Consider the following 13,836-nt stretch of genomic DNA (forward strand, 5'->3'; position numbering starts at 1 on the left):
AGGAGCCAGACACTCCTGTAATTAGGTTCCCTCATCCTTGTGCCTTGAGAGTAAAAAGATCAAGGGAACAAAAGGACAGGGGAATTATGTGAATAACTGTGGTAACTGTCTTCCGCCTTTGAGGAGGATTATTTTTCAGAGTCTTCCTGTTTTTCCCAATAGAAGTTAAAACAAACATTTAACTGTTTGTTTTTTGTTTTTTTAGTTGTTGTTAGTTTCATCTTTTTTTTTTCAACTGTAGCCTTTTTAGTCTTGTCCCTACTCAGCTTTCTTACCTGACCACACCTAAAAATGCTATAGAGAAAGAAAAATGATTTTCCTTCTACCCTTCTAAGTTCTCCCCTGAGACCTTCCCACACCTGCCCCATAATAAAAAGACAGAGTAACAGAAGAATAACAAATTTAAACACATACATATGAATGGAAGCCCCCCAAAGATATGAGACTCAAAGAAGTCACCAGAGCAGAAAGCTTTTGTATCTTTTAGACAAACAATTTGTGAAGAATTGAAAAGACAAGGGGTTTGGGCTAGGGGTAGTAAGATGGTGAAGAAGTTAACAAGGTTTGGGACTTCCCTGGTGGCGCAATGGTTAAGAATCCGCCTGCCAATGCAGGGGACACGGGTTCGATCCCTGGTCCAGGAAGATCCCACACGCCGCGGAGCAACTGAGCCCGTGTGCCACAACTACTGAGCCTGCGCTCTAGAACCCGTGAGCCACAACTACTGAAGCCCATGTGCCTAGAGCCCGTGCTCCGCAACAAGAGAAGCCACCACAATGAGAAGCCCGCGCACCGCAAGGAAGAGTAGCCCCCGCTCGCCGCAACTAGAGAAAGCCCTGAGAGCAGCAATGAAGACCCAACGCAGCCAAAAATAAATAAATTTCTTCAAAAAAAAAAAAAAAAGGAAGTTAACCAGGTTTGTTTACACAGCCTCCTTGGCCCTAAACTCCCTGTCTCTGGTGGTTAGGGATGCCTTCTTCCTCCCGGAACAGGGAAGATCCCTTTCACATGGGAGATTTACTTCCTGCTTTTAGGGGATAAAGAAGGTTCAGAGTGTCCTTTGTGCACTGGCTGTTTATCAGCTCCTTTTCATTCAAAATAATCAATATGCCAAAGTGGCGTATTTAGGGTTGACATATTCTGACCCCCTGCAATGCTGAGTGCCAGGTTTGAATACGAAGAGCCAAGCAGAATTCCAGGAAGGTTGGAGGCTGGGATATTGGTGTGGGCAGCAGAGAGAAGCTGACATTTCATCACAGCGAGCTCACGCGGAAGTGTCGGGATGGGGAGAAGAAGGAGTGCCTCATGGAGCAGATCAACTTCCCTCTTACAGGTCTGATGAATGTACCAAGGGTTCTCATGGGTGCGAGCAGAGGCTCTTCGGATTTCTTGCCTCAAGCTCGGGAGCTTATAAAGAGGATCCACTCCTTCTGGCAGTCGCTCGTAGAGGACTGGGGATCTAATTTCCCTATTCTTTCTAACAATGGTGAAACTAATTTATTTATCCACTAAACTAATTTCTTTATACCCTCACTAGTATTTCAGAAAGGACTTAAGATCCCTTAGCTTGGAACGAGGAGATCAGGAGACTTTGATTTTTCTTCCCTCTCTGCCAGGTTGCTGCATCTCTTTGTGTCTTTCCCATCTGTGAGAGCAAACACTTCTCAGTGGTTAGTATACACACCCGACACTGTTCTAGAGACTTTCCATGTGTCTGTATTAATTCACTAATTCTCTCCCAAACAACTGATTACATTATGTATCTTTTGGGAATTTGTCAGTGCAGTTCCACTACATCTGTGAATACACGCAGGATGACTTCTGTGGCTTTTGCCATTTCAAAGAATCTTGGGTTTTTCTCTTGGCTCCAGAGGAGAATAATACCCCAATTTGAACATTGCTAATGGGGACCTTGTCTTTGAGCTTGACTTTCAACCAGACCCAGGCTGAAGAGAAAGGAAGTCTGCAGGATAGGGGGCCTGGGGAGAAGGGCACCCACCTACGGAGATGGGAACAGCCAAAGCCTGTCTGCCCCTTGGAAAATCTCTTTGGTGGCCTGGCCCTGAGGGGTCATTATCCCTTCCTGGTTGGGGGTTGTTAGGGATACAACCCCTCCCCAGTCAGGATGGCAGTCAGAGAACCCCTCCCAGCCTCTGTCTGCCCATCCAAGGTCCAGCTGTGACCCTGAGGCTTATTTTTCATCCTGGGAAACCCCCTTCCTGTGGGTCAAGGGCGGTCCTGCCCCCGCCCCCGACCCCGAGGTTCCCCTCCCTACCCGGGCTGAGTCCGGGTTCGAGCCGCCAGCGTCCCCAGGAGTGAAGGTGGGGGTGGAGGAAGCCAGCTGGTGGAGCCCTGGGTTGGGTGCGGGGCGGTTCCCACCCAGTGGCCAGGCTCCGCCTTCTCCAGAGATGGTCGGCAAAGTGCACAGCCCGCTGCGCTGTGCGGGTAGAGAGTAAGGTTGAGTGTGAATGCGCAAGAGTGCGTCTGTGTCTGTGGTCTCGGCGTCTGTGTCATTGTGTGTTTACATAGAGTGTGTGTGTGTGTCTTCGGTCTCTGTGTCTGAGTACCTGTGCGGGAGTGTGTGACTTTGTGCGTCATTGTGTCAATTTACGTAACTGCCCGAGTGCGTGTGTGTGTGTGAACGTGCATGCTAGTGTATGTTTTTGTGAGTGTGTCTGTGTGTGACATCCGGGGACGGGATACGGAGGAGGATCCTCCCATCCTGAACCCCCTCTCTCTTCTCCTCGAGGTGGCCGGGGCGCCCGGAACCCCGGCCCTGACAGGGGTGCTGGGGTTGGCGACGCAGAGCTCATCGAGGGTCCCGGGACCTCCCACGGCCGGGCCGCCTGGTCTGCGCATCCCAGGCTTCTTCCACATTCCCGGGAGCTCCTGGCCGAGTTTTTCTCCTGCCCTCTTCGCAGGCTCTAGGCGACGCTGGGGCGGAGGGAGGCTCTTTGGGCTCGGATGGGCGGGCCCTGCCTTGGGCGCCTCACCTGGAACCCTCGCTGGAGGCGGAGACGGGCGGAGCAGTTGGGACCACCGAGGGCTGTGTCTCAGGCCACTTTTGTTCTGCCCCGCGTCTGCCCCGCCCGGGTGGGACCCCCTGGGGTCACTCTGGACCTCGCACTCCCTTCCTCCTCTTGCGCTCCACTGTGACAGATTGAAGTACGGCTGTGGACCCGAAAGAACATTCGATGGGACCTGGGACGTTGCAGGGCAAGAAGCGTGTGGCCCCGGTACCAGTCCAAAGTGCTTCCAAGCTAGCTCTGCTGCTAAGAGGCTGTGGGATCGGGTGCGGACGTGTGTGTGTCTGTGTGTGTGTGAGTTCCTTGCCCTCTGAGCTTCGGCTTCATTTACAACCCAAGGGAGAACAATACCCACTTTACAGTGTGATGCCTGGATAAAAACTGGAGCAAAGTGCAGGGGGATGACCGCGCTATTGCACGCACCCTATGCTAGCACGCATAGTTCATTGTAATGAATAGGTGTATCGTGAAAGTCCCGGGTTAACCCATTTATTTTCTAAATCCGACATGTGAGGGGAACTCCGATGGAGAGGGAGGCCCAGCGGCTGGGGAACGGCCCGCACACTGGATTTGAGCACAGAGCCAGGGCTGGCCAATTACTCGGGTGACCCCGGCTCCCGACAAGTGACACTGGCCCCTTGCCCCGCCCTTTCTGGTGATTCCCTGGGAACCCGGGAGCGGAAAGCAGTTTGGCGGACGACCGGCCCTGGCTCACTTGGCAGGTGGCGTTTTCTATCCTCTGGTTACAAGGCAGAAGGGGGGCCAGGGCCAGCGTGCGCAAGCCGTCCGGGGTCCAGCGGCGACTGAGGTTCCCGACTCCAGGCGCAACCCCACCCGCCAGCAGGGAGCAGCGGGGGTCCGGGAGGATTTGCAGCGGCGTCCACGAGGCGCGCAGCGGACGCCTCCTCTCCAGAGCTTCGCCTGGCTGGGGCTGTGAGAATTTGCCGACGGTGCCCGCGCCGCCGCTGGCCCCGCCCCAGCCCCGGGGACGCCCCGCCCCCTGGCCCTGCCCGCGTCGGCCCGTTGTCCGGGCCCCGCCCAGGACCGCGCCCCTCAGCGGATGCCCCGCTCACCCGCTCCGCGCCGCGGGCCTGCCCTCAGGCCCCCGCGGGCTCCGCGCCGCCGCCCAGAGGCTCGCGCCCTCCCGTCGCTCCGGGACCCGCCCGCCGCGTCCCCTGGGCAACCGTCTCCAGGGAGACCGGGCCCCGCCCCCGGCACCGACACCCGGTACGGAGCCCACCTGTGCGGGCGTCTGCGGGGTCCCAGTGCACCCCCCACACCGCGCACGCCCCGCCCCGCCCCGCCCCGCCCAGCGCCGGGCTTTGTCCGCCTGGGGCGATCTGGGGCCCGGGGGCGCGTGGGGTCTGGGGGAGGAGGCGCGTTCCCGGGGCGGCCCGGACCCCGTTGGGGAGGCCGAGGCAGCGGGCCGCTCTCGCGATGTGATTCTCTGGTGTGGGCTGGTTCATGCTCTCCTTTTCTGATCTCGTTGCATCCCTTTTATGCCTCCGGGGGGGAATCCGGGGTGTCCCGCTACCGCCCTAGATGGGAATGAGCAGGGCCCTCAGCCGGGCTCCGGACGAGGACGCGCGCCTGTTCGGGGCAAGCTGTTTACTTGTCAGGGACCGAGCAGTTGCCGCGCGCGCCCTCCCCTCCCCCTGCCCCCGATTCGGGACCGAGCATCCTGCGCTCTGGCCATTCCTAGCGTTGCCTCCCAAAGCTTTGCCCTTGAACCCAGAGGGCTAGAGGGCGGTAGACCCAGCTCCTGAGGTCCCGGCCAGCGTGAGGGCCAGAGCAAAAGACGTCCTCCCTGGCCCCCTCTTGTGAATTCTGTCCCGGCTCCCTATTTCCTGACCTGAATTCCTAAGGACTAATTTTTCTCTAACCTTTCATTCTCTCGGCTCCATCACTCTTTTTGCTTCGTCTTTCCTTATTTCGAAAGTGCTTTCTCTACGTTCCTGTCTCATTTCCCTGTGACTGAGCTGTTGTTTTTTGTCCTCTTGTTAATTAACTCCCTTGGTCAGAATGGAAGTTATTTCTTTCTTAGCTCTTGTCGCTGACCTCCCGTTTCTCTGGTGACAGTGCCTTGGGAAGTGCCTTGCCATCCTCACCTGGATGCTAAATGGAGGGACCATCCAAGCCCATGTTCCTGGGCTCCTGCAGCAGGGTCCATGGGGTATCCTTCCAGGGATTAGGCTGGCAGCCGGGAGAATTCCAGCTTGGACCTTGGGAAATGTCTTCTTGGAATGGCACCTTTTCCAACGGCTTCCTAGGACTGGGCTTTTTGTCTCATGGAGAAACCAGTGGTTTAGGTTTCCTGCTCTTCAGGAGCCCAGTGGGTTCCAGGCAGGAGAATCCTGCTGTGGAGGTAGCTGGGGGGAAGTGTGGGGGGCCAGGTCCTGCTGCTGGAACCCCGCCGCCTGGGCTCCCGGAACTCAGGTGTCTTTCTGTCTCTGGGGTCAGATTATTTCCAGGAGCCGCCCACAGTAGGGAAAGAAGCACCACAGATGCAGTGAGTGGGGCGACCCCGCCCCACACACCCTTCCTTTTCATCTCCAGCAAGCAGGGATGAATCTTCCTTTATGATGCAATTTGGGTCTTGAATGGGGACCTCAAGTTCACAGACCCGCTTTTTGCAGCCATTGAATGGAACTTGAACCCAGGCTTGTCTCAGATCACTTACTTTGCTTTCAAAAACCAAACAAAACAACAAACAACTCTAAAAATGATCTGAGTCATCTGTATGTATATGAATTCCTGCTTCGGGCACTGGAAATGTTCCTGTGGTTTGCTTCAGTACCACCAAAGGGAGCTGGGGGTGGCATTGACACAGATGGTGAAAAAGGCCCATCAAGCACAATGTGACTGGTTTGCAAAAAGGAAACCTTGGTGAAAGAGTTGCTTTTGAGCTAAAGTCCTCTAAGAGAATGCACAGAAGTTTTCTGAGACTTTCTCTTTTTAAAGATTTCTTTCTTTCTCTTTCTTTTTCTTTTTTTTTCAGACACATAAGGAGCTCAGAGTCAGGCAAGGGCGGAATGACGCTCATTGATGCCAAAGCATCTTTAATCTGCCAGGCAGAGGGGCCTTTGCTGCTGGTCTTTCTTGGACCATTCCAGAGAGGTAGGTTGGGCAAAGGCAACAAGCGTGTGGGGGAAGAAGAGATGTTATTTTGTAGATAGGTTAAGAATTTGAATGGAATCCACCCTCCCTGACTATCTAGCCAAAGGAGAACTTCTCTTTAGGACTAGAATGCTAAAAGGAAGAGAGTGACCCAAATTTGTGCTCAGAGCCGATGAAGGGGGATGTGAACTAGACCCCAGCCAGCTTCCCAAGAGAGGGTTGCTGCTACCTGGGAAGGAAGGGATGACTGTGCTCCGAGGAGCCCTGGAGCCCATTATTAAACTGCAGCATTTGGTATTTGACTTGCTGCGTTCATGATGGAGCTGGGCTGACCTATTTGGTGAGAGAAAAATTAAAACCTTCTTCCGAAGGAAGTGGATTGGATTTTCATAACTTGATATTGCTTCTCAAGGAGTCCTTAGGTGGGGACATTCTGTTTCTCTAGAGAGCTGGCAGTCACTGTATCAGTAAGAGTATGCTCCTTGGAACTTCTGGGACATTAGCTTGGAAGCTGAATGTAGTCCCTTCACTGTGCAAAGAAATTGAGGTCAGAGACTGACACTGACCGAGCCTTGGCTGAACACCTGCCTTTGGTATCTGGGGGTAGCTGGGTATGATTAGCAAGTGTGCCGATTGGTCCCATTTGCAAGCCGTGTGGGTACATATGTATCCTGTGGGTGCACAGCACCATCTTCCTTATACGGATGCTCGAGCAGCTACTGTCATTTCTGATGGTTCAGGTAGGGCACGAGGTTACATGATGTCATCCTTGGAGGCTTTCCCCCAAACCCACCTCATTTCTTCTAGGTCTTCATCGGTACTTTCCAAACTTCTTTGTTAGTGTGGACCTTTTTAAAAAGATCAAAGTATTAAGCAGAATTTTAACCTATAAAGCAGATTAAAAGAGTGCCACTGTGGTACAAGTAGAGACTGGCCCAGAACTCTTCCCACTGAGCACCTGTCCTACTCCTGCCACCCTCTGAAGGCCTTTGGGGTGCTTCTGTGGAACCCCAGGACTCCCTGGCACATAGGCAAAAACCATGGATTATGTAGACCCGTGTAGAGGAATTAGAGTTTCTTTTTCTGCTACACACCTGTTTACACTATCTTGATTTGTGTTTCAGAAGATGCCTTTAAATAATGATTTTTAACCCTCCTACTTTTTGATTTGTAAAGAATACCTATTTACTGTCGAAAGTTTACAAAATACAAAAAAATTACAAGCATCACTCTTCTATAATCCTACCCCCCCCCCCTCCCGAAAGAACCATTGTTTCCTTGTTGGAGTATCCTCCCCGGAGAGTCTTCTGTGTGTGTATCTTTGGAAACTTGATTTTTATTTCTAGGTAAATACTATCATGAACTTCCACAAAAACATAACTGAATGCATGTGTTTATCTCTGCTCTGTTTCAGAAGCCCACTAAAATGAGAGTAGAGGAATAAAAAGGTATAAATCCTTAAGAAAACAGAAAATGATGATAGAGGGGGAGGGATATGAGCAAAACTTTTGAAAGGTGGGAAGCAGGTGGGTGAAAGAAAAGCAAAGCTTAGAATGTTGAATGTCCTGGCTGTGAGGGAAGCAAGCTGGCTTGTACACACGACCCACCAAAGGCTAAAGAATGGGGGCCACAGAGTGTTCCCAACGATGGGGGCGGGGAGCGGGGCTGGAGCAGGAATATTGGTTTAAAGCGTGTGTTAGAGCCACAGACCCCTCTCTCAGGCCACACAGCCGGGCAGCTCCCTCCTCCACCCGCAGCAGATGGCTGGTTTCCTGCAGGCAGTATTGAACCAGAGCAGCAGAGGGCAGGGGAGGCTCTGTATTGAGAACAGGAAGATTCAGTGAAAGTTTGCATGCTGAATAGACAGACCCTCTCCTAGCTGGTTCCCAGAACATGGCAGCCTGGCTTCTACCCATCTTCCAGGCAGGGGCCTTGAACTTCTCTCTAAGGAACCCAACCTCATATGAAAAAACGCTGCTTCTCAGCGACACCTACCAAGCAACCAGCCCTGCGCAAGCACCTTTCAGTGCCTCTCTCTTAAATTTGAATGGGCAGCCTGGATCGTCACACGCCGAATGAGTCCTCTAACGTGAAAGACAGAGACCCAGAAGTCATAAACATGGTTGTTTTAAAAAAAGGCATATTTATAAAACAATAATAAGCCCTTGGATATCAAAACTAGGATAGTGGAAGTAGAAATTTCAATAGAATAGAGTAAGAAGATTGAACAGTGAATTTCTAGAAAGTAAGACAAAAAGACTTGAGGGACGGAAAATAAGAAAGAGAAGATAAGAAAATTAGAGCAGTTTGGGAGGCCCAGTATCCATCTCATAGGAGCTCAAGGGAGAGAAATGGAGAAGGAAAAGTTATTAAACTCCAGGAAAAAAAAAAATCTAGAACTCAAGAGTTTGCATTAAGAATCTCTGTGTAGCACTCAGCCCAACTAATAATAAGATACACTACATCAGGGACTTCCCCGCTGGTCCAGTGGTAAGGAATCTGCCTTCCAATGCAGGGGACGTGGGTTCAATCCCTGGTCAGGGAACTAAGATCCCACATGCCGTGGGGCAACTAAGCACATGCACCACAACTACTGAGCCCGTGCGCTTCAACTAGAGTGCCCGCGTGCCGCAACTACAGAGCCCACGCGCTCTGGAGCCCACGCACCACAACTAGAGAGAGAAAACCCACAAGCTACAACTAGAGAGAAGCCCATGCACTGCAACAAAAAGATTCTGCGTGCCTCAATGAAGACCCAATGCAGCCAAAAATAAAAATAAATAAATATATATTTTTTAAAAGATACACTACATCAAAGTAAAAGATGTTCTATGGGACATCAACATGAACTTCCAAAAGTCCAGAGATAGAGAGAAGTTACTAAAAGCCAGCACAGGGAAAAGGGGCCACATACAGAAGATCAGAGAACAGAATGGCATTGGACTTTACAAAATCAACACCAGAAGCTACAAGACAGTGGAGCAACTCTTTCAAATTTCTGAGGGAAATTAATTCCCAACCCAGAATTCTGTAATCATCATTCAAGCAAAATAATAGGATGAAGACATTTTTCAGACATGCCATTTTTCAAAAACTTCACACACACACCCCCACTCTTTGTATCCCTTTTCAAGGAAGCTACTAGAGGATGTGCTCTACTAAAATGAGAGCGTAAACCAAGAAAGAGGAACAAGTGGTACAATATGCAGTTGTCTCTTGTTTCTCATTTGTCTCAGCCACCCAATGACTTTCTGTATTTCAGCTGTTGTCTTACTTTGAGCCTTGGGAGTGGGGAGGGAAAAAAACACCTACCCCACCATGGGAACTGAAAAATACTCTCTTCCAAGCCTCCCCTGCAGCCAGCACCTGTGATGTGGGCTCCACTGATGAAATGTACCTATGTTATATTTTGACAGAGAAGAGAGGGATGAAACGTGTGTTGTTTCCATGGTTATGGTGGTGATAGCGGGGATGGGCTGCAAGGTTGAGTTCTTGGCACAGAAGTGGCAGGGGTACAAAGTAGCACCCAGTACTCAGTGGCAATACCAGCAATTTTGTCATCAGACATGATTCTGTATCATGGAGTCCACATAGTGTACTACAGTTATATTTCCTTTCTTGTTCAACTTTTTGCTTTTCCTGGAGTTGATAGTTGCCTCATATTTTTATTTGCTTTGTTTTCAATGTACTAATCACTAATTCTTCCTCAAACTCTCCAACAGAACTATTAAACCCCTCACAATGCAGCAAATATGTCAGACAACCTGTCAGCTCCTTCCCTGCTTAATCGGTGAGAGTCAGCTTCTTTACTTGCAACCAAGAACCCTGACTGGTGGAGAGAAGGTGAAGGGAATTCCCATAATGATAGTGAAGAGAAGTTCCAATATCACAGTTGTGCAGCTGGTCTAGAGAGCAACTAGCCCAGTTTGGAGCAAGATGGCTGAGGGCCCCAGGAGGAATCTCTAAGAAAAAAAATGGAGCTGATGGATTATCTGACATATTTGCTGTATTATGAGGATTTTATAGTTCTGTTAGAGAGTTTGAGGAAGAATTACATATTCACACATAGAAAACAAAGAAAATTAAAACCAAGGCAACTGTAGGAGTAACAGAAAGTTGAACAAGAAAGGAAACCATAGTGTAGTATGTGGCCTAGCTTTGAACAATATTTACCTAGTTATAATAATGGAAGCACTAAAGTTTGATTAACAAAAAGTGATCACATAACTATATCCAGGAAATGGGGGAGAGGATCCATGCATGTGTGTATGTGCAGGAAAGCACAAACTCATCTTCTCAGGTAAGAAGTTAAAAGTTGAAGATCAAGAAATATCAGTATAAACCTATTATTTAGAAATGCAGAGACAAATACCAAAAGATACAACTGAAATTGGGGGTGGTTTGTTTGGATATGGAGGTCAAGGGACTGCTAATTTTTTGCTGCAAGCATTTTAGTTTTAATTAATTTTTAAAATTATGTGCTTGCATGACTTTCACAGATATTAAAATTTAAAAGTCATTAGTATTATGGCCACATCCACCCATAATATAGCTGTTTTCATTTTCTCTATGCTTTCTGAAATGTTTTGTCCACAAACACATGTTGCCATGATAAATATATGTGCATTATTGGTTTCATTTAATGTGGGGACTATTTGCAGTGCCGTGTCATTCTAACGACTACATTCACTCTTGTTGTTTGTGTTATCATTTACTTAGACATTTCTTTATCATTTTTGATTTATGAGTTTCACAGACAATACCACAATCAATATCTTTGTGCATATAGCTTTTTCTTTTTCACTTTTGAATTGCTTCCTTAAGACAGTTTCCAAATTCCCCAAATTACCAGATATGAGACCATGGATCTTTCTCTTGATTTTGCTGTGTAGTATTGGGGGACCCTGCATGGTTGCAGGCCCAAGGCCCCCCCTGGGTACACCATGAACTGAGCATCATAGGAGATCATTGGGATAGAACTTTTTGTAGGGTAGTTGGCTTATTTTTTTTTCTGATGGCAGTAGCAGGAGTCAGTCTCTCTCTTTTTTTTTTTTTTTCCCATATAGAACAGAATTTCCAAAGACCTACACCTCTGTTTCTCTGATGTCTGTCTTGGTTTTCCCCCACTGAGGATTTTTTTTCCTTTTTAAAATATTCAAATTAGAAGTTACTGTCCTATTGAATAATATGGACTCAAAGGAGACACATTTAAAATGGGAGAGAGTGAAAAAATAAAAGAAGAAGGAGAAGGAAAAAAAAAAAAGAAGTGAGGGAGGCAGAAGTGGGTAGACTAGGAAACCAGGGAGAAAGGTAGTTCATGTCCTCAGCTTACCTTCCAGGCAGACATTGGGATGCCTTCTTCTGCATGGTGTCACATGACTTTGTTATTTTGTCCAATCCCATCCTTCACCCCTCTGACCTCTCTTTCTCCAGGTGGCAGGAGCTGGGGTGTCAGACAGCCCTCCAGACAAGCCCATCCTTCCTCTTCCTGGGATGGTCTTCAGGATGTCCTACTTGCCTGGACTAAAACAAAAACAAAAACAAAAAAAGAAAGCATTTGTATCTTGGAAGAATAGCACATCTATCCTAAAACTGTACCTGTTGAGGGCCCTGGGCCATGCAGTTCCCTCTGGCCTATGGCCTCATTCTTTTCAAGAGGTGAAGGACGCAGGCTTCGAGGTTGGGCTGCTGGGATGCCTGCTCCTCAGCTCCTTAAGAGCAGAGGATTGGGGTGTTTTGTGGCCTGTAGGGCCCAACGCCTTCCCTCATTCATCTGCTCTGCCAGCTCTGACCTGGGGCCCTGGCCTCATTGCTTTCCCCGCTCCATTCTTGCCTCCCTTCCTTCCATTTTCCTCACAGCAGCCAAAGCAAAGCAGTCTTCTTCGTAAAGCGTAAAAGCAGGCCGTCTCCGTCCCCTGCTTAAAACCCCCCGGTGACTTCCCACTGCAGTGGTGACAAAGCCTGGCTCCTCACCGAGGCTCCAAGGCCATGCAGGATCAGCCACTGGGACTTAGTTGCCCCAGTCTCCCTTCTGCTGTGACTCCCATTACCTGGTCTTCTGCCTCAGGGCCTTTGCACTTCCCATTCCAGCTGCCTGGAATCCTATTTCATAGATCTTTGCTGGATCCTTCTCGTCATTTGGGCCTCATTTGCAATATCTCACCTGAGGACCCTTATCTGACCTGCCATCCAAAGGAGATGCTCCCTGCAAACCCGTTTTATCACATTCTAATCCTATACTCTCTGAAATCATCTTGTTTATTCAGTTGTTTCTTTTCTCTTTTTTTTTTTGTTTTTGTCTTTTCCTGTTAGACTAAAAACTCAGTAAGAGCAGGGATGGTGCCTGTCCCATTCCCTGATGGACACTTAGAAGGCGATCAAATAAATATTTGCTGAATGAGTGAATGAGCGAGTGAATGAATGAATAGGACTTGGGACCTTCAGCCTTCTGGGTCAAGGAGGGGCCCCTCATTCTTTTTCCTGAGGGTCTCCAGGAGGATGTGGTGGTTGAAGGATCTCCTGGCAGCCAGAGCAGGGTGGTGGTTTCTGGAAAGCTCCTCCGGGGTAAACATCCAGGAGATTCACCAGGTGGTGGGCCCTCCAGGTAAAGCATCTTCCACTCTGCTTCTAAAGCGCTCACTTGCTCTCACTTTCCACCTAAGTTGGGCAACAGGAAAAGTCCATTTCATTCTCCGTGGGAGACTGACTGGAAACAACACTTGATTAGAAGGCCTTTTTGAGGCTGAGAAGTCCTGAAAATAAACCCGGGTCAAGAGGCCCAGTGTGAACTCTGCTCTGTTCAGCGTGATGTGGAAGGCCGGCCCCTGGGGCCCCCTGCTCCTTGTCACGTGGCTGCTGGTCTCGCATCCTCCCAGCCTGGGTGGATGGTAGATACTTAGACGGTGTGCGTAACTACCTTCTACAACTTTCTGTGACTGAGGCTCCTTCCCTTGGGCTAACTAGGTTGTAACTTTGGGCTCTGAAATCCAGGCGTTGGACAGATGTTTTGTCCCCAGGTTAAGGACATGAACATCTCTCTCTATACAGGTTCATAGGAGCCGTCCAGGGGGACCTCTAGACTCTTGCTTTAGAATAACATCCGAAGGTACAGGGCACGTTTCGCCCAGGGCACCCCTCAGGGAGGAGGAGGTTTATCGCTCAGACAAGCAAGACACAACTTCCCTTCTTTTCCCACTGCCTGTCCCCTGCTGAGAGCGACTCATGTGTTCCCTTGGGAGGCTGTTCCCCAGGGCATGTGATTGCTCCCCAGGCGCCAAAAAGCCTGTCTTTACATTGACAAAGGCTGGGCAGTATCTCCCGGTCAGTGCGTCAGCCACATTTGTGACGGCCACTGGGAAGAGGCAGAAGTCTAACAGACTCAGGAGACGCCAGCCCAGAGCCCCAAAGTGGTGGAGTTTCAACAGGAATGAAAGGGATCCTTCGGCAGTCCTGAGCTTGGGACAAGCCTTCAGCCAGCTGGTCTGCCAGCCCAGGGGGACTATATAGGCTGCAAGGTCACTCCTAGTCCCGAAGAAGCATTTGCAGGATTCTGCATCTGGGATTCTACATCCCTTGCTTGCCCTTTTCCCTTAGAAATAACTTAGGGCCCCCTGAGGCGTTCCCTGCTGCCAGTGGGGAAGGATGGTGGTGGCAGATGTCCTTTTATCGAAATCTTTAGAGAAACTCCTCTGCC

The 13,836-nt window shown here is 49.7% G+C and overlaps 1 protein-coding gene across 5 annotated transcripts in view; it reads left to right on the forward strand.

The window, feature by feature from the left end:
• The window catches only part of PIK3CD (phosphatidylinositol-4,5-bisphosphate 3-kinase catalytic subunit delta), a 49,941-nt gene that overhangs the window by 15,424 nt on the left and 20,681 nt on the right, over nt 1-13,836 (forward strand). For 2 of the 5 annotated variants that reach the window (XM_036846462.1, XM_036846499.1), the window contains exons 1-2: nt 4,125-4,253; nt 6,025-6,143. The gene's annotated coding sequence lies outside the window, so the exon portion shown is untranslated. Of the gene's footprint in view, nt 1-1,217; nt 1,334-4,124; nt 4,254-5,180; nt 5,200-6,024; nt 6,144-13,836 lie in introns of those variants that run through there. The other 3 variants (XM_036846482.1, XM_036846489.1, XM_036846471.1) reach the window with 3 other exon arrangements.

This window comes from Balaenoptera musculus, chromosome 1 (assembly GCF_009873245.2).
Source record: "Balaenoptera musculus isolate JJ_BM4_2016_0621 chromosome 1, mBalMus1.pri.v3, whole genome shotgun sequence".
Lineage (NCBI taxonomy): Eukaryota > Metazoa > Chordata > Mammalia > Artiodactyla > Balaenopteridae > Balaenoptera > Balaenoptera musculus.